Source organism: Jaculus jaculus, chromosome X (genome assembly GCF_020740685.1).
Source record: "Jaculus jaculus isolate mJacJac1 chromosome X, mJacJac1.mat.Y.cur, whole genome shotgun sequence".
In the NCBI taxonomy this organism is placed as follows: domain Eukaryota; kingdom Metazoa; phylum Chordata; class Mammalia; order Rodentia; family Dipodidae; genus Jaculus; species Jaculus jaculus.
This window is the reverse complement of record NC_059125.1, coordinates 69,279,873-69,307,166: the sequence shown is the minus strand read 5'-3', so window position 1 is coordinate 69,307,166 and position 27,294 is coordinate 69,279,873. Positions and strand designations below refer to the sequence as shown.

The 27,294-nt window shown below is 42.9% G+C and overlaps 1 protein-coding gene and 2 pseudogenes across 1 annotated transcript in view; 2 read left to right on the top strand and 1 right to left on the bottom strand.

Annotated features, from left to right (window-relative positions):
* The window catches only part of Atp7a (ATPase copper transporting alpha), a 167,280-nt gene that overhangs the window by 113,143 nt on the left and 26,843 nt on the right, over nucleotides 1-27,294 (bottom strand). The window lies entirely within an intron of this gene.
* LOC101601673 lies at nucleotides 8,245-9,067 on the top strand (annotated as a pseudogene).
* Nucleotides 18,894-19,427, top strand: LOC101593690 (annotated as a pseudogene).

The window sequence follows — 27,294 nt, the reverse complement described above, 5'->3', positions numbered from 1 at the left end:
TGGCTACACAGCAAGGCCAGCCAGGCTAACATGAGACCCTGCATCAAGAAAACAACAAAAAGACCAAACAAAATAAACAGAAGTGGGGCTGGAATGCAGACCAACAGTAGAGTGCCTGTGTAGCATTCTAGATGTGAGACCATGGATTTCATCTTCAGCATCACCAAAACAAAGAAAAAAAAAACTTACCCCAAAATAAGATATATAGACCCAACATTTGATAAAAGTGTTCCATGGAGGGGGGACTGGAGAAATGGCTCAGCAGTTAAAGGTACTTTCTTGCAAAGCCTGACAGCCCTGGTTCAATTCTCCAGTACCAATGTAAAGAAAGATGCACAGAATAGACATGCAATCTGGGGTTTATTTGTTGTGGCAAGAGGGCCTGGTGTGCCCATTTTCATACCTTCTCTTTCTCCTTGCAAATGAATAAAAATTATTCTATGGGGCCAGGTGTGGTGGTGCATGCCTTTAATCCCAGAGCTTGGGAGGCAAGGGTAGGAAGATTGCTGTGAGTTTGAGGACAGCCTGAGACTGAGACTACATAGTGAATTCCAGGTGAGCCTGGACTACAGTGACACACTACCTTGAAAAACCACAAAAAAAGGTGTGTACCACACACCCAGTTAAAATACTATTTTTTTTAAGTGCTGGAGTGATGGCTATCCAGGCATGGTGGCACACACCTTTAATCCCAGCACTCAGGAAGCAGAGGTAGGAGGACTGCCATGAGTTCAAAGCTACCCTGAGACTACATAGTGAGTTCCAGGTCAGCCTGGACTAAAATGAGACCCTACCTCAAAAAATTAAAAAAAAAACAGGTTGGTTTCAGATCTGCCCTATTACAAACACTGTTTCAGGCCATGCAAGAGAATGTTACAGAAGGTCACAAACTAAGAAGTGAACAACAGACCCCAAGTCAAATATATATATATATATATATCGGAAGCCGGGGGTGGTGGCTCACACCTTTAATCCCAGCACTCAGGAGGCAGAGGTGGGAGGATTGCCGTGAGTTCGAGGCCACCCTGAGACTCCATAGCGAATTCCAGGTCAGCCTGGGCTACAGTGAGACCCTACCTCGAAAAACCAAAAAAAAAAAAATAATAAAATAATATATATATATATATATATATATATATATATATATATATATATATATGGCTGGAGAGATGGCTTAGCCGTTACGCGCTTGCCTGTGAAGCCTAAGGACCCCCCGGTTCAAGGTTCAATTCCCCAGGACCCACGTTAGCCAGATGCACAAGCACAAGGGGGTGCACGCATCTGGAGTTCATTGCAGTGGCTGGAGGCCCTGGAGCACCCATTCCCTCTCTCTCTCTCTTTCTCTCTCTCTCTCTCTCTGCCTCTTTCTCTCTCTGTCTGTTGCTCTCAAATAAATAAATATTTTCTTAAAAAAAAGTAAAGTGGAGTATACATCGTGAAAGCAGCAGTGCACTTTACTTTAAAAAAAATATATCTAGGGCTGGAGAGATGGCTTAGTGGTTAAGTGCTTGCCTGTGAAGTCTAAGGACCCCAGTTCGAGGCTCGATTCCCCAGGACCCATGTTAGCCAGATGCAAAAGGGGGTGCATGAGTCTGGAGTTCGTTTGCAGTGGCTGGAAGCCCTGGTGCACCCATTCTCTCTCTCTTTTCTCTCTCTGTCTATTGCTCTCAAATAAATAAGTAAAAATAAACAAAACATTAAAAAATATCTAGGAGGCAAAGAGCTACCTGAAAGTAGTCCTCTGACCTCTACATGCAAACATTAAGGCAGGCGGACACACACACAAACACACACCAATAAATAAATCAGAAAAAAAAATCCTTTGTTGAATCAGAAATATATCAGAGATAAAATAGCATTTCAGATGAAATCTATGTATTCAAAAACTATTGTTTCAATGGATATCCTTGTATATAATCATATATATATATATATATATATATATATATATATATATATGTTTTTTTTTGTTTTTTTTTTTTCTTTTGGCAGGCAGGTTATCATCCTATGCCAGGCTGTGCTCACCCTATAGGCCAGAATGGCCTCCAACTCATAAAGTCTTCCTACTTGAGCCTCCCAAATGCTGGGATTAAAGGTGTAAATGACCACACCCAGCTTTATAATCATTATTTTAGATAAAATTCCTAGAAGTGGAAAAGCTAGGTCAAAGAGTAGGTACATTCTAAACTTTGATAAATAGTGCCTAATTACTCTCCAGAAAAAGTGTAGCAATTTAAACATCCATTAACAGCTTATTAAAGTGGTTAGAGCAAGGCACAAGGCATGTATTGCATGCCTATAATCTCAACCCTTGGAAGGCTGAAGATAGAGGCCCTTGCAAGCTTGAGACCATCCTGGAGTATGTAAGTACCAGGGCAGCTAGGGATACACACTGAAACCCTGCCTCAAAAGCAACAACAAGGGCTGGAGAGATGGCTTAGCAGTTAAGTGCTTGCCTGTGAAGCCTAAGGACCCCGGTTCAAGTCTCTATTCCCCAGGACCCACGTTAGCCAGATGCACAAGGGGGCGCACATGTCTGGAGTTTGTTTGCAGTAGCTGGAAGCCCTGACATGCCCATTCTCTCCCTCTTCCTCTCCCTCTCCCTCCCTCTCTCTCTCTCTCTCTCTCTCTCTCTGTTTCTCTTTGCCTCTTTCTCTCTCTGTCTGTCACTCTTAAATAAATAAATAAAAATAAAACAAAAAAATTAAAAAGATTAAAAAAAAAAAAGCAACAACAACAATAGGGCTGGAGAGATGGCTCTGCAGTTAAGCGCTTGCCTGTGAAGCTTAAGGACCCCGGTTCGAGGCTCGGTTCCCCAGGACCCACATTAGCCAGATACACAATGGGGCACACGTGTCTGGAGTTCGTTTGCAGAGGCTGGAAGCCCTGCCATGCCCATTCTCTCTCTCTCTCTCTCTCACTCTCTACCTCTTTCTCTCTGTCTGTCACTGTCAAATAAATAAATAAAAATAAACAAAAAAAATTTTAAAAAGCAACAACAAGGGAACTGGGGAGATGGTTTAGCAGTTACAGCATTTGCCTGCGAAGCCTAAGGACCCAGGTTCTATTCCCCAGGACCCACATAAGCCAGATGTACAAGGGGGCACATGTGTCTGGAGTTCATATGCAGTGGCTAGAGGCCCCGGTGTGTGCATTCTCTCTTTCTCTCTATCTGTCTCTTTCAATCTCATAAATAAATAAATAAACTATTTTTTTTAAGTAGTAAGAAACCACTTGGGAGGCAGAGGTAGGAGCATCACCACTAGTTTGAGGCCAGCCTGAGAGTTCAGAGTGAATTTCAGGCCACCTTGAGCTAGAGCGAGACAGAACCACTCCACCCCCCGCAAAAAAAAAAAAAAAAAAAGTGGTCAGCATTTAGGCATAGTGATACATGTCTGTAATCCCTTCACTCAGGAGGCTGAGCTACAAGGATTACCAGGTTTTCCATGTCAGCCTGGGCTACAGTGAGACACTGCCTCAAAAAAAAAGGGTGGGCTGCAGAGATGGCTTATGGGTTAAGGTGCTAGCCTGTGAAGCCTGAGGACCCAAGTCTGGTTCCCCAGTACCCACATATGCCAAATGCATATGGTGACGCATGTGTCTCGAGTTCATTTGCAGTGGCTAGAGGCCCTGGCATACCCATTCTCTCTATATATCTGCCCCTTTCTCTCTCTCTCAAATAAATAAACATAAATTGTTTAAAAATCAGGAAGTTTTTGCTTTTTTTTTTTTTTTTTTTTGCTTTACCAATGCCTAACACTGTATCAAGTATGATTAAAATTATTTCCAGAGCTGAGGATGTGGCTCAGTGGTAGTGCACTTGTCTAGCATCCACAATTACTCCAGGTTAGCCTGGGCTACAGTGAGACCCTACCTCAAAAAAAAAAATAATCTTTCTCAATTTATTATGTGAAAAATGATTGTCAGCTGGGCGTGGTGGTTTGTGCCTTTATTCCCAGCAATTGTGAGGCAATGGTGGGGGATTGCTGTTAGTTTGAGGCCACCTTGAGACTCTATAGTGAAATCCAGGTCAGCCTGGGATAGAGAGAGACCCTACTTCAAAAAACCAAAATAATAATAATAATAAGATTGCCTGTTTTTTCCATTTTTTGTTTCTGTATATGTAATGTGGTGTGTACACACGTGTGTGTGTGTGCACACGCACGCAAATGTGGTGTATGAGTGTGTATGTGCCCTTGCAGGACCCCATGTGTTCACCTGTGGCAGGGACACTCAACTGTGGTAAACAGAGCAGAATATCAGATGTTCCACTCCATCACCATGCTTCCCACTCTAGTTTGTACAAGTGTCTCTTACAGATAGTGGAGCTTGCTACTTTTTGCAAGCCTGGGACCTTTTCTGGACTAGGGTTACATGGCATGTGGCCATGCCCAGCTGTTTACATGAGTTCTATTTATTTTGCATGGATTCCATCTCCTGGTTTAGGCCCTTGTAGGCCCTTATGCTTGCACAGAATGCACTTAATCACTGAGCCATCTCTCCATCCATGTTTACTTATCTATATATTTTACTTCTAATAACTTGAGTCTTCCTAACCATTTCATTTGCATGTCTTTGCTTGTTTATTACTATTATGCACTTTAAAAAATATCTTATTGGGGAAAAAATATCTTATTGGGGCTGGAGAGATGGCTTAGCAGTTAAGATGCTTGCCTGCAAAGGCTAAAGACCCAGGTTAGATTCTCCAGGTCCCACGTAAACCAGATGCACATGGTGGCACACGCATCTGGAGGTCGTTTGCAGTGGCTAGAGGCCCTGAAGCATCCATTCTCACTCTTTCTCTCTCCCTCTCTCTGTCCCACATAAATAAGTATCAGAAAAAAATAAAAAAATATTTTATTGGGCTGGAGAAATGGCTTAGTGGTTAAGGCACTTGCCTGCAAAGCCAAAGAACCCAGGTTCAACTCCCCAGGACCCACATAATCCAGATGCACAAGAGGGTGCACACATCTGAAATTTGTTCGCAGTGGCTGGATGCCCTATTGCACCCATTCATTCTCTCTCTCTCTCTCTCTCTCTCTCTCTCTCTCTCTCTCTCTCAATCTCTCTCTTAAATAAATATAAAATATTTTCATCTGGGCATGGTGGCACACACCTTTAATCCCAGCACTTGGGTAGCAGAGGTAGGAGGATTGGCGTGAGTTCAAGTCCACCCTGAGACTATATTGTGAATTACAGGTCAGCCTGGGCTAGAGTGAGACCCTACCTCAGAAAAAAAATGTATTTATTTATTTGAGATAGAAAGAGGCAGACCAAAAGAGAGAGAATGGGCACACCAGGGCCTCCAGCACGTCAAATGAACCCCTGATACATGTACCACCTTGTACATCTGGCTTACGTGGGTATTGGTGAACTGAGCCTGGATCCTTACACTTTGCCAACAAAAGTCTTTACTGAGCCATCTCTCCAGCCCCATTATACACTTTTCTCCTTTTTCTTTTCTTTTGTAAGACAGGTCTCATGTATCCCAGGCTGACTTCAAACAAGCTGTGTAGCCAAGGAAAGCCTTGAATGTCTGATCTTCCTGCATCCAACAGGTGTGCTAACATTACACACATGCACCACCATACCAGATTTATGTGGTACTGGAGGTGGAACCTACGGATTTGTACAGCTAAACTAGCACTCTACCAACTGAACTACATCTCTAGCCCCTTTTAAAAAAGATTTTTATTTATTTATTTGAGACATGGGGGAGGGGAGAGAGAGAAAGAGAATGGGCATTCCAGGGCCTCTAGCCACTGTAAATGAACTCGACACATGCACCACCATGTGCATCTGGCTTACGTGGGACCTAGAAAATTGAACCTGGGTCCTTAGGCTTTGCAGGCATGCACCTTAACCACTAAGTCATCTCTCCAGCCCATCTCTAGCACTTTTTATTGATTGACTGATTGACTGATTTTATGGAATTCACTATGTAGGCTCAGGATGGCCTGGAAGTCATGGCAATACTACTACCTCTGCCTCCCAAGTGCTGGGATTAAAGATGTGCACCACCAAGTCCGACTTTTTTTGTTTGTTTGTTTGTTTTGTTTTTTGAGGGAGGGTCTCACTCTATCCCAGGCTGACCTGGAATTCACTATGGAGTCTCAGGGTGGCCTTGAACTCACAGCGATTCTCCTACCTCTGCCTCCCAAGTGCTGTGATTAAAGGTGTGCGCCACCACGCCTGGCCCAACTGTTTTTTTTTTTTAATAAGCACTTTGTTGATCCTCCTCTCCACTCCTCTCCTCTATCCCCTCTGTCACCTCACTTGTATTCTTCCACCCCAGTTGTTTTCTTTCCATTTTCATGTCATATATATTCCATTGTTGCTTTGCCCTTTTCTAAGACCTCCTGTTACACTCTTGTAATGGTTTATATTGATTAACAACATGACAGGACCTGGAATCACCTGTGAAGTATTATGTAGATTCAGTTAGCCTCTTGTCATGCATGTGAGGGATGATCATAATTAGGTTAATTAAGGTGGGAAGACTATTGACAATGTTGACAATACCATTCTATGGGATGGCATCCTGAACTATATAAAAAGGAGATCTCCATGAGACAGAGTTATTAGTGGGAAGAAGAGAGAGAAAAAGAAGTTATTAGTGGAGATAAATAGCAATGGACACTACAAGCCTTAATTTTGGCCAACCAGGCCAAATGAGCCAAAGCAATAGTGGCATGTCTGTTATAGGGGAAGCCAACTGCTCTCTAGTCAACTGGAGGCCCACTCCATGGGACAGAATACATGCCTGATATTGAAAACCTATGATGGGGGAAGTCATGAGCCCTAGTGGTATAACACCTGCTGTTGTCAGGCCAAATGCATATAGTATGCCCACCAAACTGCCCAGTAAGCCCTTCTCTTAATATTCATACCCATATATTAAGTTTACTCTCACTTTTGGTTAGAGGAGCTTCTCTTTTCAGATGGCAGTGACATCAGTGATGACTCAAAAGGCACCATAGTGCTGAGAAAATGTGTCAGAGGAGTGTCAGCACTGAAACATTTCTATCACACCTTCCAAGGGTCAAGGACCATTGAGGAAGAGGTGGCATGAAGAATGTAAGAGCCAAAGAAAGCACAGGACTCCTTAACAATGCACTCTTCCAGATACAAAGTAACCTAGATATCCATGACCTTGCAGTGCCTGGCAACCTAAACAAGACCATCATAATAGGAAGAAAAGATGATGACATCAAAATGAAAGAGAGACTGGCCTAATCCCAGCACTCGGGAGACAGGTGTAGGAGGACTGCCATGAGATCAAGGCCACCCTGAGACTACTTATTGAATTCCAGGTCATCCTCGGCTAGAATGATACCCTACCTCAAAAAATAAATAAATATAGGAGAGCGCTGGCTTTACGCCTTTGCCATCCTGAGTTCCCTGTCATGATGGACAGTAACCTGGAACTGTAAACTGAAATGAACCCTTCCTCCCGCAAACTGATTCTTACTCAGCAACATAAAAGTAACAGATATAACTCTTGTGGTCCCCTTTCTAGCTTAATACCCTATATATAGTCACACCCATATACATATACATATACATATATATACATATACATATAAAAACGCTATGATCTGCTTATGTAAGAAAACATGCAGTCTCATTCTGAATTTGGTTACCTCATTTAGTATAAAAATTTCCAGACTGGACCAGATGTGGTGGCACACACCTTTAATCCCAGCACTCAGGAGGCAGAGGTAGTAGGATCTCCATGAGTTCAAGGGCACCCTGAGATGACAGAGTGAATTCGAGGTCAGCCTGAGCTAGAGTGAGACCCTACCTCAAAAATAATAATAATAATTCAAAAAAATTTTCCAGACTGGACTGGTAATGGTGGCACACACCTTTAATCAGCATATGGGAAGCAGAGGTAGGAGGATTGCCATGAGTTTGAGGCCACCCGGAAACTACATAGTGAATTCCAGCAGGTCAGCCAAAGCTACAGTGAAAACCTACCTCTAAAAACCAAACAAACAAACAAACAAAAAAATGCTGGAAGAATAGCTCAGTGGTAGGACACTTGGCTAGCATGCTGAAGGCTCTCGGTTTGATCCCCACTATTGCAAAAAAAAAAAAAAAAAAAAAGTTGGCGGCGTCGGAGGAAGGAAGCGCTGCGGCTGCGGCTCATTGCGCTCACCGAGGGGAGCCTCGGGTCGTGGGCGCCGCCGTCCATGTGCGCGGGCGCCGCCGCTGCGCTTCCTTGGGCCCGCCGCGGCGTCTATGGAGGTGATGGAAGCGCCCCTCAACCTGGCTCACCAGCAGAACAGGCAAGCAGACCGGTTGTTAGCTGCAGGGAAATACGAAGAGGCAATTTCTTGTCACAAAAAGGCTACGGCGTATCTCTCTGAAGCCATGAAGCTGGCCCAGTCTGAGCAGGTTCACTTGTCACTGGAACTGCAAAGGGACAGCCACATGCAACAGCTGCTCCTTATCCAGGCGAGGTGGAAGCGGGCGCAGCGAGAGGAGCGGCTGAAAGCGCCGCAGAGCGCAGACAGAGACGCTGCTGCCGGCGTGTCCCAAGCCCTCTGCGGAGGCGGCGGAGGGCGGGGGCCTCCATCTGCCTCAGGAGCACAGCCCTTCCACAGAGCAACACCTCCCTGAAGTCCAGAGGGTCTTCGACAGGGATCCAGACACACTGCTATTTTTACTTCAGCAAAAGAGAGAGCCAACAGAGCTGTGCATTGGCAGCAAAGCCCCCAAGGACGAGAAAACCATCATAGAGGAGCAGCCCACCAAGATTGCAGACTTGACGCGGCACGTGGAGCTCCTGGTGGCTGAGAATGAAAGGCTAAGGAGCGAGAAAAAGCAGCTCAAGGCCAGACTTGTGAGAAGCTCTGTGGAGAAGGAGCTGGACGTGGACGCCGACTTGGTAAAGAAGTCAGAGCCATCCGCAGCCTCTTCCACGTGGCAGAAGCTCGCCACAAACACTGGGAAGGCCAAGGACATTCCGATCCCCAATCTTCCCCCACTGGACTTCCCATCTCCAGAACTGCCACTCATGGGGCTCTCGGAGGATATGCTGAAAGGATCCATAATCAATTAAAATGGGAGGCCGTTGGAGAGAGAGTGACAGTTGATCCAGAAAGAGGAGGGGAAAGCCAGAGGGTCATCCCGGCAGTGCTCACGGCCTGCTCTGCAGAGGAGGCTGCCAGGACCTGGGAAAGTCACTGTGAAATGCAACGCCACTGAGGCGCGACTCAAGCTAATGACTCCAACCTGGAAGATGCTAAACTCTGGGAGGTTTGATTTCTCCTGACGCAAACCAAATGGCTACCTGGAATGATTTTTTCAAACTTATTTTTCCTCAGGGTTAAAAATGTATAAAAGGATGTCATATGTTATTAATCGATAATGCGGTGGCCTGCAAGGCTGCCTGGGACTCGAACATGCTTTCTATCATGCATTGACTGTTTTGTTTGTTGATACAAAGGTGTGTCAGAGACCTTTCTAGAAATTACATGTGCCACACTTTGCACTACTCTTAACATAATGATAACCTCAAGACTATCAGGAGAAATATTTAAATTTCCATTTTATGAAGAAAGGAACCAAATTATTAGTTATGCATTTTTTAAAATATTACCAGTTTACATAATTAATCAGGGTGCATATTAGTTCTAACTCTGTGTGTTATATGAGGCATCATTTGAAACTACAGAAGTGTCCTGTGTTTTAAATGATGCGTGAGTGAGAGTAACGCTAGCTAGCAACATTTGATTGTAAGATATCAATAAAGTTATTGTGTTTCATAAAAAAAATGTATTGAAGTGAATCCATCAGTATTCTGTTCTAGTAGTATGACCTTCATGTTTATATATTATATACCCTTTGTTTCCACTGTACAATGATGAATCCAGGAAATGTTTTCTTTTTTAACGAAAACAATTTTTTATTTTAAAATGTTTGTAATAATGTAAAAGTGGCTCATATACATGTCAATAAAAAGTAATATCTCAAAAAAAAAAGAGTTCAAGGCCATCTGGAGACTATAGAATGAATTACAGGTCAGTCTGAGGTAGATTGTGACCCTACCTCTGAAAAAAAAAAAAAAAAAAAAAAGGGTATGAAGGTCATGTATGAATGGAACTTTTTATAATTATGTTTTCAGATAACTACTATAAGTGTGTAAATGGTTAATTTTGATATATTTAACTGACAATCTTATTAAGTTCTCTAATACCTCTATGTTAATAATGTTCCAAGAAAACAATTAAAACCACAGGAACTTTCCATAGAATATGTATGTTAATATAAATTTGTACCTGTGTATTTTAGTTTTCCTAATGAAGGCTAAGCAGTTAGTGTGATTTACTTTTAGACCTTATACCTTTTGTACCATATACCTTTTTATTACTTTGAGCATGTATATTATTTTTAATATTTTATTTAGCTTGTTGAGACAAAGAATCACCCTATAGACCAGGCTGGACTAGACCTCACTATGTAGACTAAAAGGCCTTCAAAAAAAGTCATGTATATTCCTCAACAAGTTCATATACCACCTTGGTTAACTCATATTGATTCTTCTACTTCAGCCTCCCAAGTAATGGGATTACAGATATGAGCCACCACACTGGTTTTATATATTGCTTTTATGATATAAAAAGTGAGATCTTTATAGTGCTGGTGATTGAACCCAGGCTCTTGTGCATGCTAGGCAAGCATTCTAGCACGGAACTACATCCCCAGCCACCCCCCCACACACACACGCACACCCAAAAAGTGAGTTTTTAAAAGGTGCCACTCTCTGACTGGAGATGTAGCACAGTTGGTAGAATGTTTGCTTAACACACTTGAAAAGCCCTAGGTTTGATTCCCAGTACCTCATAAACCAGGTATGGTGGCACATGCCAGTGATTCCAGACGATGGGAGGTAGAGACAGGAGGACCAGAAGATCAAGATCAGCCTTCACTACATAGTGAGGTTATGGCCAGACTGGGCTAAAGATCCTGTATTGAAAAAAAAAAGAAAGAAAGAAAGAAAGAAAGAAAGAAAGAAAGAAAGAAAGAAAGAAAGAAAGAAAGAAAGAAAGAAAGAAAAAGAAAGCTGGAGGTTCTGGGGAAATGGCTCAGAGGTTTAAAAGCTTGCTGGCCTGAGTTCAATTCCACAGTATCCATGATAAGCCATAAATGGCACATGCATCTGGAGTTTGTATTCAGTGGCAACAGGCCCTGGCCTCTCTGCCTGTCTATCTCTATTTGTCTCTCTTTCTCTCTTAAGTAAATACATCAAATTATTTTTAAAAAAAAATGGGGGCTGGAGAGATGGCTCAACAGTTCAGGGAACTTGCTTGGAAAGCCTGCAGGCCCAGGTTCAGCTCCCCAGCCACCCACATAAAGCCAGGTGGGCATTAGTTTACAGCAGCACACCCATATACACACACACACAAACTAGCAAATAAATAATTTTTAAATGTCATTCTCTGGTCTTGTCATACTACTTTCTGGAATATAACTTAAAGAAATGAATGGAGGAGATACTCAAATACATAAATGTAGGAATATTCATCAGAGCAAAAAAGTTGAGCCCGGCATGGTGGTGCATGCCTTTAATCCCAGCACTCAGGAGGCAGAGGTAAAAATATTGCCTTGAACTCCAGGCCACTCTGAGAGTACATAGTGAATTACAGGTCAGCCTAGGCTACAGTGAGAAACTACCTAGAATATAAAAGTTTAATATAATCAAAATAACTAATCTAACAGGAGCAGGTAAAAATAATCATTCATGTGTTCAATGGAATACCATATGGCTATTAAATTTGAATTTTCTGGCATAGTTAATCATATTAAATAATAAAATGAATTGTTGGTTTTTTTTTTTAATATTTCATTTATCTATTTGAGAGAAAGAGAATGGGCACGCCAGGATCTCCAGCCACTGCAAACAAACATCAGACTCATGCACCACCTTGTGCATGTGGTTTATGGGGGAACTGGGAAATCAAACTGGGGTCCTTTGGCTTTGCAGGCAAATGCCTTAACCACTAAGCAATCTTCTCCAGCCGTGAATTTCTGGTTTTTTTAATCATTTTTTTTAAAGTTTTTTTAAAATTTTTATTTATTTATTTGAGAGTGACAGACACAGAGAGAAGGACAGATAGAGGGAAAGAGAGAGAATGGGCGCGCCAGGGCTTCCAGCCTCTGCAAACGAACTCCAGACGCACGCGCCCCCTTGTGCATCTGGCTAACGTGGAACCTGCGGAACCGAGCCTCGAACCGGAGTCCTTAGGCTTCACAGGCAAGCGTTTAACCGCTAAGCCATCTCTCCAGCCCTCATTTTTTTTTTTGTTTATTTGAGAGAAAAAGGCAGAGTGAGAGAGACAGAATGGTTGTGCTGGGGCCTCCAACCACTGTAAACAAATACCAGTCACATGCACCACTTGGTGCATCTGGTTTATGTGGGTAGTTCTGGGAATTTGAACTTGGGTCCTTTGGCTTTGCAGGCAAGCACATTAACCTCTAAGCCAACTCTCCAGCTTGCTATTTTGTTTTCCAACGAATATTTTGAGACACATGTGTGTATTTTGCCTAAGAAACCAAGTTTGATGGCTAGAAAGATTGCAAAGCCTGACAACACAGTTTGAGTATCCAATGTCCACATAAAGACAGATGCACAAAGGGGAACATGAATCTGGAGTTCATTTGCAGTGGCAAGAGGCACTGGTATGCCCATACTAATCTCTCTCACTCTCTCTCTCCTTGTAAATAAATATAAATAAAAATTTTGGCTGGTTGTAGTGGCACACACCTTTAATCCCAGCACTTGGGAGGCAGAGGTAGGAGGATTGCCATGAGTTGGAGACCATCCTGAGACTACATAGTGAATTCCAGGTCATTTTGAGTACAGCAAGATCCTACCACCAGTAAAATTTTCTTTTCCTTGAGAAAAAAACTGAGTTTGAAAAAATAGTAAGTAGTTATCTCAGGAATAGTAATTCTGATAGCCGTAGTATAATCTTTTGTACCTTGTGAAGTTTTCTAAAATAAATACACATTGTTTACCAAAACTCATAAAAGCTCACTAGCCAAATATAATCCTCAAACAAGTTCAAACCCCACTTTGGATGATCCAGTCTTGAGCATGTCTACTTGGAGCCAACTATTTCACAAGGGCCACAAGGCACATAATATTTCTGAAGAGAAAATATACTAGAATAGAATGGGGACTTTTTAGAATGTCACAATCTTGTCACGTAATGTTTTAAATTTCATGATACTAGCAAAAAAAAAAAAAAAAAAAAAAGTGCTTACTTTCCATCTGGGGCTGCCTGGACTACAAGATAAATGATTTTCTGTAACAGAGTCCAAGGAGCTTAAGTAGGTAATACACTCACAAAATTTATCATTAACTGACTCACATGGTCTACTGAAAGCTTGTGTGGTAAGTTTATGTTGTCTGACTAGAAACTTCCAGTAAAGTAAATTGTGGTTTTGTTTGTTTCTTTGTTTTTTTATGGTAGGATTTCACTCTAGCCCATGCTGACCTGCAACTCACTATGTAGTCTCAGGGTAGCTTCCAACTCATGGTGATCCTTCTACCTCTGCCTCCAAAGTGCTGGGATTAAAGGTATGCTCCACCACGCCCGGCAGAAGTAAATTGCTTTTATTATGCATCATATGTATAATAAATGAGTCTACTGTAACTGAAAAACACATTTCTCTGACTTTACATATATAGTAAATAAATCCTATTTACTTTCTTAATTAGAACTATCCTTTACATGATACCAAATTGATAATATGAACTGTCTTTATTGGAAATTTCTAAAGTTCTAAATTGGAAAACCAAACAAAATATTAACACTAACCACATGTCCATTAATTCAGTGTGAGTTAGCAAGAGAGAGGGGTGGGAGACTAAAAGGACAGGGAAGAGGGAGACAAGCAGGGAGGGAGAGAGGGAGCACCATCTTATTGCTGCTAAAACCCTCACATGCTACCCTTTACTTTAAAACAAACAATTCGCATACCCTGACATACATCTTTTCCCTGCTTCGTTTTGCTTTTTTGAGATTGTCATGTGAATGAAATTGTGTACCATGTTGCTTTTTTAATCTGGCTTCTTTCACTTGGCAAAGTGTTGAGACTCAGCAATTTTACAGCATGAATCAACAGGTAGGTCCTTTTATACTGAGTTGTATAGTCTTGTGTAGAGTACAGCAATCTGCTTATCTATCTCGGCAGTTGAAAGAACTGGATTGTTTCCATTTGGGTGAGTAGTGTTAAATAATGGGTTTATAAACACCCATGTACAGGAGGATATCTGTTCATTTGCTGTGCTAGGAATTAAAACCCAGGCTAGTGTGTGTCTATTCTACCAGTAAACTACAACACTAACACCCAATGTATAGTTTTTGTTTGTTTGTTTGTTTGTTTGTTTGTTTTGATGAAACTAAATTTTCATTTCTCTTCACAGATGCCTAAGAGTAGGACTAGTGAGGCATATGGTAAATACTGATTTAGTTTCATAAGAAATTGCTAGCAAGGTGTTTTCCAAGGTGGTGATGACAATTTCACTCTCCCACCAGTAGTTGGCCGGCATGGTGGTGCACGCCTTTAGTCCCAGCACTCCTGAGGCAGAGGAAGGAGGATCTCCATAAGTCTGAGGCCACCCTCAGAAACATAGTGAATTCCAGGGAAGCCTGGGCTAGACCTACCTCAACAAAAGGGGGAAGCCGGGTGTGGTGGCTCACACCTTTAATCCCAGCACTCAGGAGGCAGAGGTAGGAGGATGGCCTTGAATTCAAGGTCACCCAGAGACTACACAGTGAATTCAAGGTCACCCAGAGACTACACAGTGAATTCCAGGTCAGCCTGAGCTAGAATGAGAATCTACCTGGAAAAAAACAAAAAAAAGGGGAAGAGCTGGAGGGATGGCTTAGCGGTTAAGGTGTTTGCTGCAAAGCTAAAGGACCCAGGTTCAATTCCCCAGGACCCACATTAGCCAGCTGCACAAGGGGGCACATGCATCTGGAGTTCACTTGCAGTGGCTGGAGGCCCTGGTGTGCCCATTCTCTCTCTTCACCTCCCTCTCTGTCTCTCTGTCTCTCTATCTCTCTCCCTCTTTCTCTGTCAAATCAATAAATATATAACATAATTAAAACAAATATTTTTTTAAAAAAAAGCTTTAGTTGCTCTATATACTTGCCAACCTTAGAATTGCCAATTTTGTTTTTTATTTATTTTTTTTTTAATTTTTTGTTTTATATTATTTATTTGAGAGCGACAGACAGAGAGAAAGAGGCAAATAGATAGATAGAGAATGGGCACGCCAGGGCCTCTAGCCACTGCCAAGGAACTCCAGACATGTGCACCCCTTGTGCATCTGACTAATGTGGGTCCTGGGGAATCTAGCCTCCACCCGGCATCCTTAGGCTTGACAGGCAAGCGCTTAACCGCTAAGCGATCTCTCCAGCCCTGTTTTGTATTTTTAGACATCTATTAATTTATATAGTGGTATCATTGTTTTAAATTTACTCTTAGAGTCATTGAAAAATTGGTTGTAATGACACTCAGTAGATAGAGACAGAAGTAAGAAGCTCTGGTACAACCATACAAGCACACACACAAATAAATAAATATATATATATATTTTTTTTTGGTTCTTCAAGATAGAGTCTCACTCTAGCCCAGGCTCACCTGGAATTCACTATGTAGTCTCAGGGTGCCCTTAAACTCATGGTGATCTTCTTACCTCTGCCTCCCAAGTGCTGGGATTAAAGGCATGCACCACCACGCTGGCTGATAATTAAATTTTTTAGTGACATATGCAACCTGGCATGGTGGTGCACAGTTATAATCCCAGCACTTAGGGGGTAGAGGGAGGAGGATCAATGTGAGTTCAAGGCTAGCCCAGAACTACAGAGTTCTAGGTCAGCATTGGCTAGAGTGAGACTATACCTCAGAGGAAAAAAAAAAAAACAGCAAACCATAAGTAGCACATGCATCTAAAGTTTGTTTAAGTGGCAAAAGGCACTGGTTCAGGGCTGGAGAGATGGCTTAGCACTTAAGTGCTTGCCTGTGAAGCCTAAAGACCCTGGTTCAAGGCTCGATTCCCCAGGATCCACATTAGCCAGATGCACAAGGGGGCACACGCATCTGGAATTCATTTGCAGTGGATGGAGGCCCTGGCACACCCATTCTCTCCCTCCCTCTCCCTCTCTCCTTCTCTCTTTCTCTCTTTCTTTCTCCCTCTCCCTCTCTTTCCTCTGTCTGTCGCTCTCAAATAAATAAATAAAAATAAACATTTTGGGGGCTGGAGAGATGGCTTAGCGGTTAAGCGCTTGCCTGTGAAGCCTAAGGACCCCGGTTCGAGGCTCGGTTCCCCAGGTCCCACGTTAGCCAGATGCACAAGGGGGCACACGCGTCTGGAGTTCGTTTGCAGTGGCAGGAAGCCCTGGCGCGCCCATTCTCTCTCTTTCCCTCTATGTGTCTTTCTCTCTATGCCTGTTGCTCTCAAATAAATAAATAAATAAATAAATAATGAATTAAAAAATAAACAAATAAACTTTTTTTAAAAAAAAGGCACTGGTTCATGCAGACACGTGCAAATAAATAAGTAAATATTGGGCTGGAGAGATGGCTTAGTGGTTAAGCACTTGCCTCTGAAGCTTAAGGACCCTGGTTCGAGGCTTGATTCCCCAAGACCTACGTTAGCCAGATGCCAAGGGGGTGCATGCATTCTGAGTTCGTTTGCAGTGGCTGGAGACCCTGGTGCGCCCATTCTCTCTCTCTCTCTCTCTCTCTCTCTCTCTCTCTCTCTCTCTGCCTCTTTGTCGCTGTCAAATAAATAAAAATGAACCAAAAAATAAGTAAATATCTCTATAATTGCACACCTTTAGTCCCAACACTCAGAAGGCAGAGGTAGGAGGACTGCCATGAGTTCAAGACCATTCTGAAACTATATAGTGAATCCCAGGTCAGCCTAGGCTAGAGCGAGACCCTACCTCAAAAAAACAAAATGCAACATAAACAACAATAAGCACACACACACACACACACACACACACACACACACACACACACATACACATATATTTGCATTGGGATATGGCTCAGCATTTAAAGGTGCTTGCTCCCAAAGCTTAATGGCCCAAGTTTGAATCCGAAGTACCCAAGTAAAGCTAGATGGACAATATGGAGCATGCATCTGGAGTTTGTTTACAGTGACAAGAAGGCCTGACACACCCTTACAATCTTTCTCCCCCCCCCCCCGCCCGCCGTGTCTCTCTCTCTCTCTCTCTCTCTCACGAATAAATGAAATTTTCTTTTGTTTTTCCCGAGATAGGTTCTTGCTCTAGCCCAGACTGACCTGGAATTGACTATGGAGTCTCAGGGTGGCCTCGAACTCACAGTGATCTCCTACCACTTTCTCCCCAGTACTGAGATTAAAGGCACGAAGCACCATTCCTGGCAAAAATATTTTTTATTTTATTTTATTTTATTTATTTGAGAGAGAGAGGGAGGATGGGTGCACCACACCCTCTAGCAACTGCAAACAAACTCCAGACATATGTGCCACCTTGTGCATTTGGCTTACACGTGTACTTGGGAATTGAACCTGGGTCCTTAGGCCTCACAGGCAAGTGCCTTAAACACTAAGCCATCTCTCTAGTCTTGCAAAGCTATTACTAAATACTTTTATTTATTTATTTGCAAGGAGAGAAACAGAGAGAGAATGGTTGCACCAGGGCCTCTAGGCACTACAAACAAACTTCAAATGCATGTACAACTTTGTGCATTGGGCTTTTCATAGGTACTAGGGAATCAAACCCAGGTCACTAGGCTTTGAAGGCAAGCACCTTAACCACTGACTCATCGCTCCAGCCCACAACAAAAATATTTTAAAGGTGGGGGGGGTGCTGGAGGATGGATCAGTAGTTAAAGGCACTTGTGTACAAAGCCTGACTACCCAAGTTCAATTCCCAAGGACCCATATAAAGCCAGATACACAAAGTGTGCATAGGTCTGGAGTAAGTTTACAATGGAAAGAGGCCCTGGTGCACCTATTATCTCTCAATCCTGGCAAATAAATAAATAAAAATATATGCGCTCAGCCAGGTATGGTGGCACATTCCTTTAATCCCAGCACTCACGAGGCAGGATTGCTGTGAGTTCGAGGCCACCCTGAGACTACATAGTGAATTCCAGATCAGTCTGGGCTTGAGAGAGATCCTACCTAGAAGAAACAAAAAAATTAAAATTAAAATAAAAAAGAACTATCTGGGCTGGAGAAATATCGAGTGGTTAAGGTGCTTGCCTGCAAAGCCTAATGACCCTGGTGCAATTCCCCAGTACCCACATGAAGCCAGGTACACAAAGTGGTACATGCGTATGAAATTTGCTTACGGTGGCTAGAGTCCATGGCATGTCCATTCTCTCTTCCTCCCTCTGTGTCTCTCTCTAAATAAATATATATTAAAAATATTTTAAGCTAAGCTGGGCGTGATGGCACACGCCTTTAATCCCAGCACTCAGGAGGCAGAGGTAACAGGATCATCACGAGTTCGAGGCCATCCTGAGACTCCATAGTGAATTCCAGGTCAGCCTGGACTAGAGTGAGAACCTACCTCGAAAAACCAAAAAATATGTACATATATTCTAGCCAGGCATGGTGCTGCACACCTTTAATCCCAGCACATGGGAGGCAGAGGTAGCAGGATCACCACGAGTTTGAGGCCACCCTAAGAATACATAGTGAATTCCAGGTCAGCCTGAGCTAGAGTGAGGTCCTACCTCAAAAACCACCCCCAAAAAATTAAAAATATTTTTTCAAAGAAATAAAGTAGTTCTCTGGGCAGAAGCTTCTGAGTATGGAAGAGAGAAAGTGCTTTCTCTTCCAGTCTATTTGGTCTCCGACTTGAAGCAAGATGATGAAGGGCATGTCGTCATTTGGAAAACGTCAACACACACCCTGGGCTGGAGCAATGGCTTAGTGGTTAAGCGCTTGCCTGTGAAGCCTAAGGACCCTGATTCGAGGCTTGATTCCCCAGGACCCATGTTAGCCAGATGCACAAGGGGGCACACATATCTAGAGTTCGTCTGCAGTGGCTGGAGGCCCTGGCATGCCCATTCTCTCTCTCTCTCCCTCTCTGTCTCCTTCTCTCTGTCTGTCACTCTCAAAAAATAAATAAAAATAAATTTAAAAAAAGACAACAAGCCCTGTGCCCCTGCTGTTGCTCTAAGGTCTACGACCTTCAGAAGTCAACCTGTGGCAAGTGCGGCTACTCTGCCAAGCACAAGAGAAAGTATAACTGGAGTGCCAAGGCTAAGAGGCGAAACACTACCAGAACTGATGAATGAGGCACCTAAAAATTGTCTTTTGGAGATTCAGGCATGGGTTCCATAAAGGAATAACACCTAAACAAAAGTGGGCAGCTGTTGCAGCATCTAGCTCATCTTGAAAATTTTGTCTGTCAATCATAATAAATGTTCTGGTTTCAGAAAAATAAAAATAAAAATGAAAAAATAAAGAAAGTATGGGTTGAAGGCCAGCCTGAGATACATACCAAAACCCTGCCATGCCCCTCCCCACAAAAATGACTAAAATCAATCAGGCATAGTGGCACATGCCTTTAATCCCAGCACTAGGGTGGCAGAGGTAGGAGGATTGCTGAGAGTTCAAGACCACCCTGAGACTACATAGTGAATCCCAGGTCAGCCTGGGTAAGAGTGAGACTCTACCTCGAGAAACCAAAAAGAAAAGGAAAATAACTAAAAAGGAGAGCCGGGCATGGTGGTACATGTCTTTAACCCCAGCACTTGGGAGGCAGAAGTAGAAGGATCACGGTAAGTTCCAGGCCAGTCTGAGACTACACAGTGAATTCCAGGTCAGCCTGGGCTAAAGTGTGATGCTAGCTCAAAAAAAAATAAATAAATAAAGAAGATAAAATGAAAAATAAGGAAATAAAATAAATAAATAAATCACTAAAATGGTACTAGGGATATAGCTCAGTTGGTACAGTACCTGCCTAGGATGTACAAAACCCTGGGTTGGATCCTCAACACTACATAAAGTGGATGTGTCAGTGCATGACTATCATGTCAGCACTACTCAGAAAGTGGAGGCAGGAGGATCCCAAGTTCAAGGTTGGGGACTATGGATGTGACTCACTGGGTAGAATGCCTGCCCACCAGGCAGGAAGCCAACCTCGATCCCTAGCACTGCATAACCTGGGCGTGGTTGTATATGCAGGAAATCCCAGCACTATAGAAGTAGAGGCCAGATGGGGAGAACTTGAAGGTTATCCTCAGCTACATAAATTCAAGACCGTCTAGGTTACTTAAGAGCCTGGATAAAATATATATATTCAATGTTGGGGCTGGGGAAATGGCTAGCTTGGCAATATGCAACCAAGAGGGCCTGAGTTTGGATCCCCAGCACTCATACAAATAAATACTGGGCATGGCAACATGGTCCAATAATCCCAGCACTCCAGAGAGGCGACAGGAGAATCTGGGGTTTGCTGACTAGCTAGACTTGGAATCAGTGATGTCTAGGTTCACTAAGAGAACTTGTCCCAATGAATAAGCTAGAGAGTCACTGAAGAAGCTACCCAATGTCAACCTCTGGCTTCCACGTGCACACTCACACAAATATGCATGAAAATTCACCCACCCACCACTCCAAACCTCCCACACAATGCAAGCCACCCCTGTACATGCAAGTTTGCATACACACACACACACATACCAACACCACACAGACATACACATATTTAAAAAAACTAGGGCTGGAGCGAAGGCTTAGCAGTTAAGGTGCTTGCTTGTAAAGCCTAAGGACATAGCTTTGATTCCCCAGTACCTACATGAGCCAGATTCAAAGTTGGCTCATGATTCTGGCTTTTGTTTGGAGGGGCTGGAGACCCTGGAGCACCGATTCTCTCTCCCTTCCTCCTCGTCCTTCTTGTTGTCTCTCTCTTTCTCTCGCTCGTAAATAAATAAATAAAATAATTTTGTAAAAAGCAAGGCAGTTGTGGTGGAGCATACATTAATCCTAGCCCTTGGGAGGGAGGGGCAGGAAGATCACTGTACTCCAAGTCAGTGTGGGACTGCACAGTGAGTTTGAGGTGACCCTGGCCTAGAGTGAAGCCCTACCTCAAAAAAACAAAAAAAGAAACTAGTTCAAAGTTATCCTCCACTGTACAGTAATTTTGAGGCCAGCCAGGAATACATAATACACACATACACACACAGGTACACATATATGTATGTGGACATGCATGCACATGTATGTGTCTATCCCCCCCTTTTATTGGTTTTTCTTGTTCTAGCCCAGACTTACCTGGAATTCACTATATAGTCTCAGGGAGGCCTTGAACTCATGGCAATCCTCCTACCTCTGCCTGCCGAGTGCTGGGATTAAAGGCATGCTCCATCACACATGGCTTGTATAACATACTTTTAAAATTATTTATTTATTTATTTATTTACACACACACACAGAGAGAGAGAGAGAGAGAATGAATGAATGAATGGGTGCACCAGGGCCTCCAGCCACTGCAAACAAACTCCAGATGAATGCACCACCATGAGCATCTGACAAACGTGGGTCCCAGGTAATCAAACCTGGGTACTTTGCCTTTGCAGGCAAATGCCTTAACGGCTAAGCCATGCCTCCAGCCCTATACCATATTTTTTTTATAGTGTAGAGGATTGAGCACAGAGCCTTGCACATCCTAGGCAAATATTCTACCACTGAACTATATTATCTCCAGCCCTATGGACCATACTTTTTAAAGCCTAACTAGAAGTTTGTTGTATGAATGCCATAATTTAATCAATATTTTTAGGTGAACTGGACTTTTTTGTTGTTGTTATCTTGAGACCTGGTCTCATGTAGCCTAGGCTGGCCTTGAACACCCAATCTTCCTGCCTATACTTCCCAAGTTCTGTGATAACAGGTGTGTACCACCACACCTAACATGATGACCCAGGTTTTAACATTGAATAGGCCAAGCGCAATTGCAACCCCAGCGACTCAGGAAGCTGAGAAAGGAAAATCACTTCAACCCAAGAATCAGGGCAATCTATGGAAACAAAGAGAGAGCCTGTCTCTTTAAAAGGCAGTTGAGGGGACACAAAATGGCCTGGATATCCATGACCTCACAATGACTGACACTACCTACACACAAGACCATCATAAGAGGAGGAAAAGAGCATGACATCAAAATAAAAGAGAGACTGATTGAGAGGGGGAGGAGATATGATGGAGAATGGAATTTCAAAGGGGAAAATGGGGGGAAGGGAGGGTATTACCATGGGATATGTTTTATAATCGTGGAAGTTGTTAAAAAAATTTGAAAAAAAAGAGACACTGATTGAGAGGGGGAGGGGCTATGATGGAGAGTAGAGTTTTAAAGAGGAAAGTGAGGGTAGGGAGGGCGTTACCATGGGATATGTTAATAATCATGGAAGTTGTTAATAAAAAAATTGGAAAAAAAAAGCAGTTGAGGGGGTTAGGAAGATAGCCTAGTGGTTAAAGGTGCTTGCTTAATACTAAGTCTGCAGCTTGGGTTAAATTCCCAACCCGCCCAGAAAAGGTACAGAAAAAGTAGCACAAGCATCTGTTGTTTGTTTGCAATGGCAAGAGGCCCTACATGCACACGCACACAATGCACAAATACATAAATAATATGTTTTTAAACTTGAGTAGGGGTTGAGGACTTGACTCAGTCAGTAAAGCATTTGCCATTCAAGCATGAGGACCTGACTTGGGATCCCTAGAACTACTCATATAAATGCCAGGCAAGGTAGTGTGTTAACTGTACTCGCTGTGCTGGGAATGCAGAGACAGACAGATCCCCACGCAAGCTAGTTAACTAATCTAGCCAATCAGTTCTCTGAGTTCAGTGAGAAAGCCTGTCTCAATGAATAAGGTAGACAATGTCTGAGGAAAATACCTAATGCCAACCTCTGACCTCCACTTGCCCATGTGCACCCATACGCATATGAACATTCATTCACACATGCATCTGTTACACATATTAATTCAAGGGAGAAAAAGATAAGAAATAGAATTATTTGGGTGGCTTGCCTTATTGCACAACTACATGCCATTTTTTATAGACTGGGATTGCTGCTCATGGATTTGTGTAACACAATAGCCTGAGATGAATTCAAGTAAGTGTCACAAACCTGCAGATCAGGATGTGCTGAAGAGCTAGAAACCTCAACTCCTGGAGCTCCAAGCTGGATCCCAAAACTGTCTTCTCTCTGCTCCACCCCTTCCTGCCATGTGTTCTACAGAGATTCTCCTTGTGCTGGGAGAATACCAAGTCCAGAGACTACTGTGGCAGCATCTGTCCTCATCCCAAGACTCCAAAATTAAAAGAAGCTCTTTCTTGAGACTAGCTAGAAAGAAGAGTAGGAATTCGAAGGAGAGAACAGGGAGAGCTGTGCAAGGGGATTATGATCATGGTATAGTATTTATATTTATAGAAGTTGTTAATAAAAGAGTTTTGACAACAAAAACAAAAAAGCTAGATGTTTAGGATGACTCAGAAGGCATCATGGTGCTGGAAAGAAGTGACAGGAGTGCTGAGCACTGCAATATCTCTATCACACCTTCCAAGGCTCAGGGTCTATTGCGGAAGAGGTGGTAGAAAGAATGTAAGAGCCAAAGGAAGGGTAGGACTCCTTAACAACGTGCTCCACCAGACACAAAATGGCCTGGATATCCATGACCTCACAGTGCCTGACACTACCTACACAAGACTATCAAAATAGGAGGAAAGATCATGACATCAAAATAAAAGAGACTGATTGAGATGGGGAGGGGATATGGTGGAGAGTGGAGTTTCAAAGTGGAAAGTGAGGAGAGGGTGGGCATTACCATGCGATATTGTTTACAGTCATGGAATTTGTTAATAAAAAAAAATTGAAAAGAAAAAAGAAACTGGATGTGGTGGTACATGCCTTTAATCCCAGTACTTGGGAGGCAGAGGTAGGAGGATTACCATGAGTTAGAGGCCACCTGACACTACAGAGTAAATTCCAGGTCAGCCTGAGCTAGAGTGAAACCCTACCTTGAAAAACCAAAACAAAAAAAAAAAAAAAAAAGTTTTGTAAAAGCTCCACACAATAAAGGTAGAAGCTAGCAGCTGGGCGTGGTGGTGCACGCCTTTAATCCCAGCACTTGGGAGGCAGAGGTAGGAGGATCGCCATGAGTTCAAGGCCATCCTGAGACTACAGAGTGAATTCCAGGTCAGCCTGGGCTAGAGTGAGACCCTACCTCACAAAAAAAAAAAAAGGTAGAAGCTAGGTATGATGGGTCATGCCTATAATCCCAACACTTAGGAGGTTGACAGAGGAGAAATGCTAGGGTTTAAACCAACGTGGTCTACTTAGTGAGTTACAGGCCAGCCTGAGCTACCAGGTAAGACCCTGTCACTAAATAAATCCCAGAGCCACATTTGCCAGGCATGGGTGCCTATGTCTATCCTGCCAACATTTAGGAGGCTAAGACAGGAGGAGCACCACAAGTTCAAGGCTAGCCTAAGCTACATAGCAAGTTGTGATAGTTATGGCTACATATTGTAACCCAGTCTTTGAAAAAATAAAATAAGGGTTGGAGGGCAGTCAAGGAATTTGCCTGCAAAGCCTAACAACCCAGGTTTGATTCCCCAAAACCCACATAAATCCAGATGCACAAAATAGCACATGCATCTGGAGTTCATTTGCAGTGGCTAGAGGCCCTGGTGCAACAAGTACACACACACTCTCTCTCCCTCTCTCTTTCCTTGGAAATAAATAAATTTATAAAAAACAAAATTAAATTTGGCTGGAGAGATGGCTTAGTGGTTAAGGCACTTGGCTATGAAGCCTAAGTACCCAGGTTCAACCCTCCAGTACCCATGGAAGCCAAATTCACAAGGTGTCACATGTATCTAGAGTTTGTTTGCAGTGACTTGAGGCCCTGTTGCTCCCATTCTCCCTCCCTCCCTCTCTTTCTCTTGTGCTCTCTCTCTCTCTCTCTGCCTGTTTACCCCCCCTCTCATAAATAAATAAATAAAGTTAATTAAGAAGTAGCCCCATGTTGTGGGGCACACCTTTAATCCCAACACTTGGGAGGCAGATGTAGGAGAATTGCTGTGAGTTTGAGGACAGCCTGAGAATACAGAGTGAATTCCAGGTCAGCCTGAGCTACAGTGAGACCCTACTTCACAAGACCAAAGGAAAAAAAAGTAAAGATAATGACATAGGAAAAGGATAGGAGGAGATAAAGGTAGTCTTGTGTTAATTGTTTCTTTGTTTGTTTTATCTGTTTGGTAGAAGAAAAGTCTAAAAGTGTCAGGACAATAGTATTAACTATTCTAGAACATGAATGTACTTACATTAAATCAAAGGTAGACAGAAAATGCAGGTCAGGACAAGCATTCATGTGGCAATCTACTCATGCCTTAAGACAAATTAAGAGACTATTAACACAGGTTACAAACAAGACTTGCTTCATAAGCTTCATAGGTCATATTTAGGTGCAACACAAAACTGGGACACAACTGGTCTGCCCAGTGGCTTCAAGTATAGAAGCTACTCCAAAATTGATCAGATGCTTCAAATGTAGAACATAATCTAAAAACAACCCTTTAAGAGCTGGTGCTCAGTGGTCGAGAGTTTGTTGCCTAGTTTACACAATGACCTGAGTTCAATCCCTAGTGTCACAAAAAAATTAAAAATAAAGTAATCCAAAGGAGTTCTTAGATACCATGTCAAGTGATTATAGTTGTGGGTGTGGTGGTACATGTCTGTAATTCTGGCACTCAGGAATCTGAAGCAAGAATACAGCTATATGCGTCTGGAGTTTGTTTGCAGTGGCTGGAGGTCCTGGTGCACCCATCCTCTTTCTCTCTCTCTCTCTCTCTCTCTCTCTCTCTCTCTCTCTCTCTCTCCTTTTATCTGCCTCATCCTCTCTCTCTCTCTCTCTTTCTCTCTCTCTCTCTCTCTCTCTCTCTCTCTCTCTCTCTCTCTCTCACACACACACACACACTTTCTCAAGTAAATAAATAAATTAATTAAAAAAGAATACAGCTATATAGCAAATCTCAGCTACATAGCAGGGCCCTGTCATGAAACAAAGAAAGGTAGGAATATTGCTCAGCAGTTAAAGGCACTTGCTTGCAAAACCTGCTTGCCTAGGTTCAATCCCTAGCCACCTGTGTAAACCAGATGTAAAAAGTGAGTTGGGCGTGGGCCCCAGCACTTTGGAGGCAGAGGTAGGAGCATCACCATGAGTTTCAGGCCACTCTGAGACTACACAGTGAAATCCATGTCAGCCTGAGCTAGAGTGAGACCTTACCTCAGAAAAAAATAATAAAATTGATACAAACATCTGGTGTTAATTTACAGTGGCATGATGCCCTGGCATGCATGTGCGTGTAGACACACATGGATGCAAATAAATAAATAAAAATTTTAGCTAGGTGTTCTTTTTTTTTTTTTTTTTCATTTCAGCACTCGGGAGGCAGAGGTAGGAGGATTGCCATGAGTTTGCAGCCACCCTGAGACAGCTACATAGTGAATTCCAGGTCAGCCTGGACTAAAGCAAGACCCTACCTTGAAAAACTAAAACAACAAAATTTTTGAGTCAGGCATGGTGGCACACGCCTTTAATCCCAGCAGTGGTAAAAGGATCGCCAGGAGTTCAAGGCCACCTTGAGACTACATAGTGAATTCCAAGTCAGCCAGAGCTAGAGTGAGACCCTACCTCGAAAAACAGCAAAAAATGATTTTTTAAAAAAGAAAAGCAAAGCCAGGCATGGTGGCTCATCTCTATAATCCCAACACTTGGGAGGCTGAGATAGGGGGAATCGCTGTAAATTTGAGGCCAGTTTGGGCTACAGAGTGAATTCCAGGTCAGCCTGGGCTATAGTAAGACCATACCTCAAAAAAAAGAGAAAAAGAAACAAATCCTAGAGCTGTGGGTATATCTCAGTTGGTAGAGTACTTGCCTAGCATTTTTAAAACCCTGGGTTAGATCCCTAGCACTGTGTAAGACTAGACTTGGTAGTACATGCCTACAATCCAGGTACTCAGAAATGCAGAGGCAGGATGATCAGAAAGAAGTTCAAGGTCATTCTTGGCTACATAGAGAGTTCCAGGCCAGCATGGGCTAGAGATTAAGGAAGGGAAGGGGAGAGACAGAGAGAGCGCGAGAGAGTGAGAAGCAGGCTAGTAAAATGTACTTTTGCTTTGCTTGAAGATATTTGGATGGCACCTACCGTCCATCACAGAATGTACATCTTTGTCTTTCCTTCCCTAATTTCCATCTAT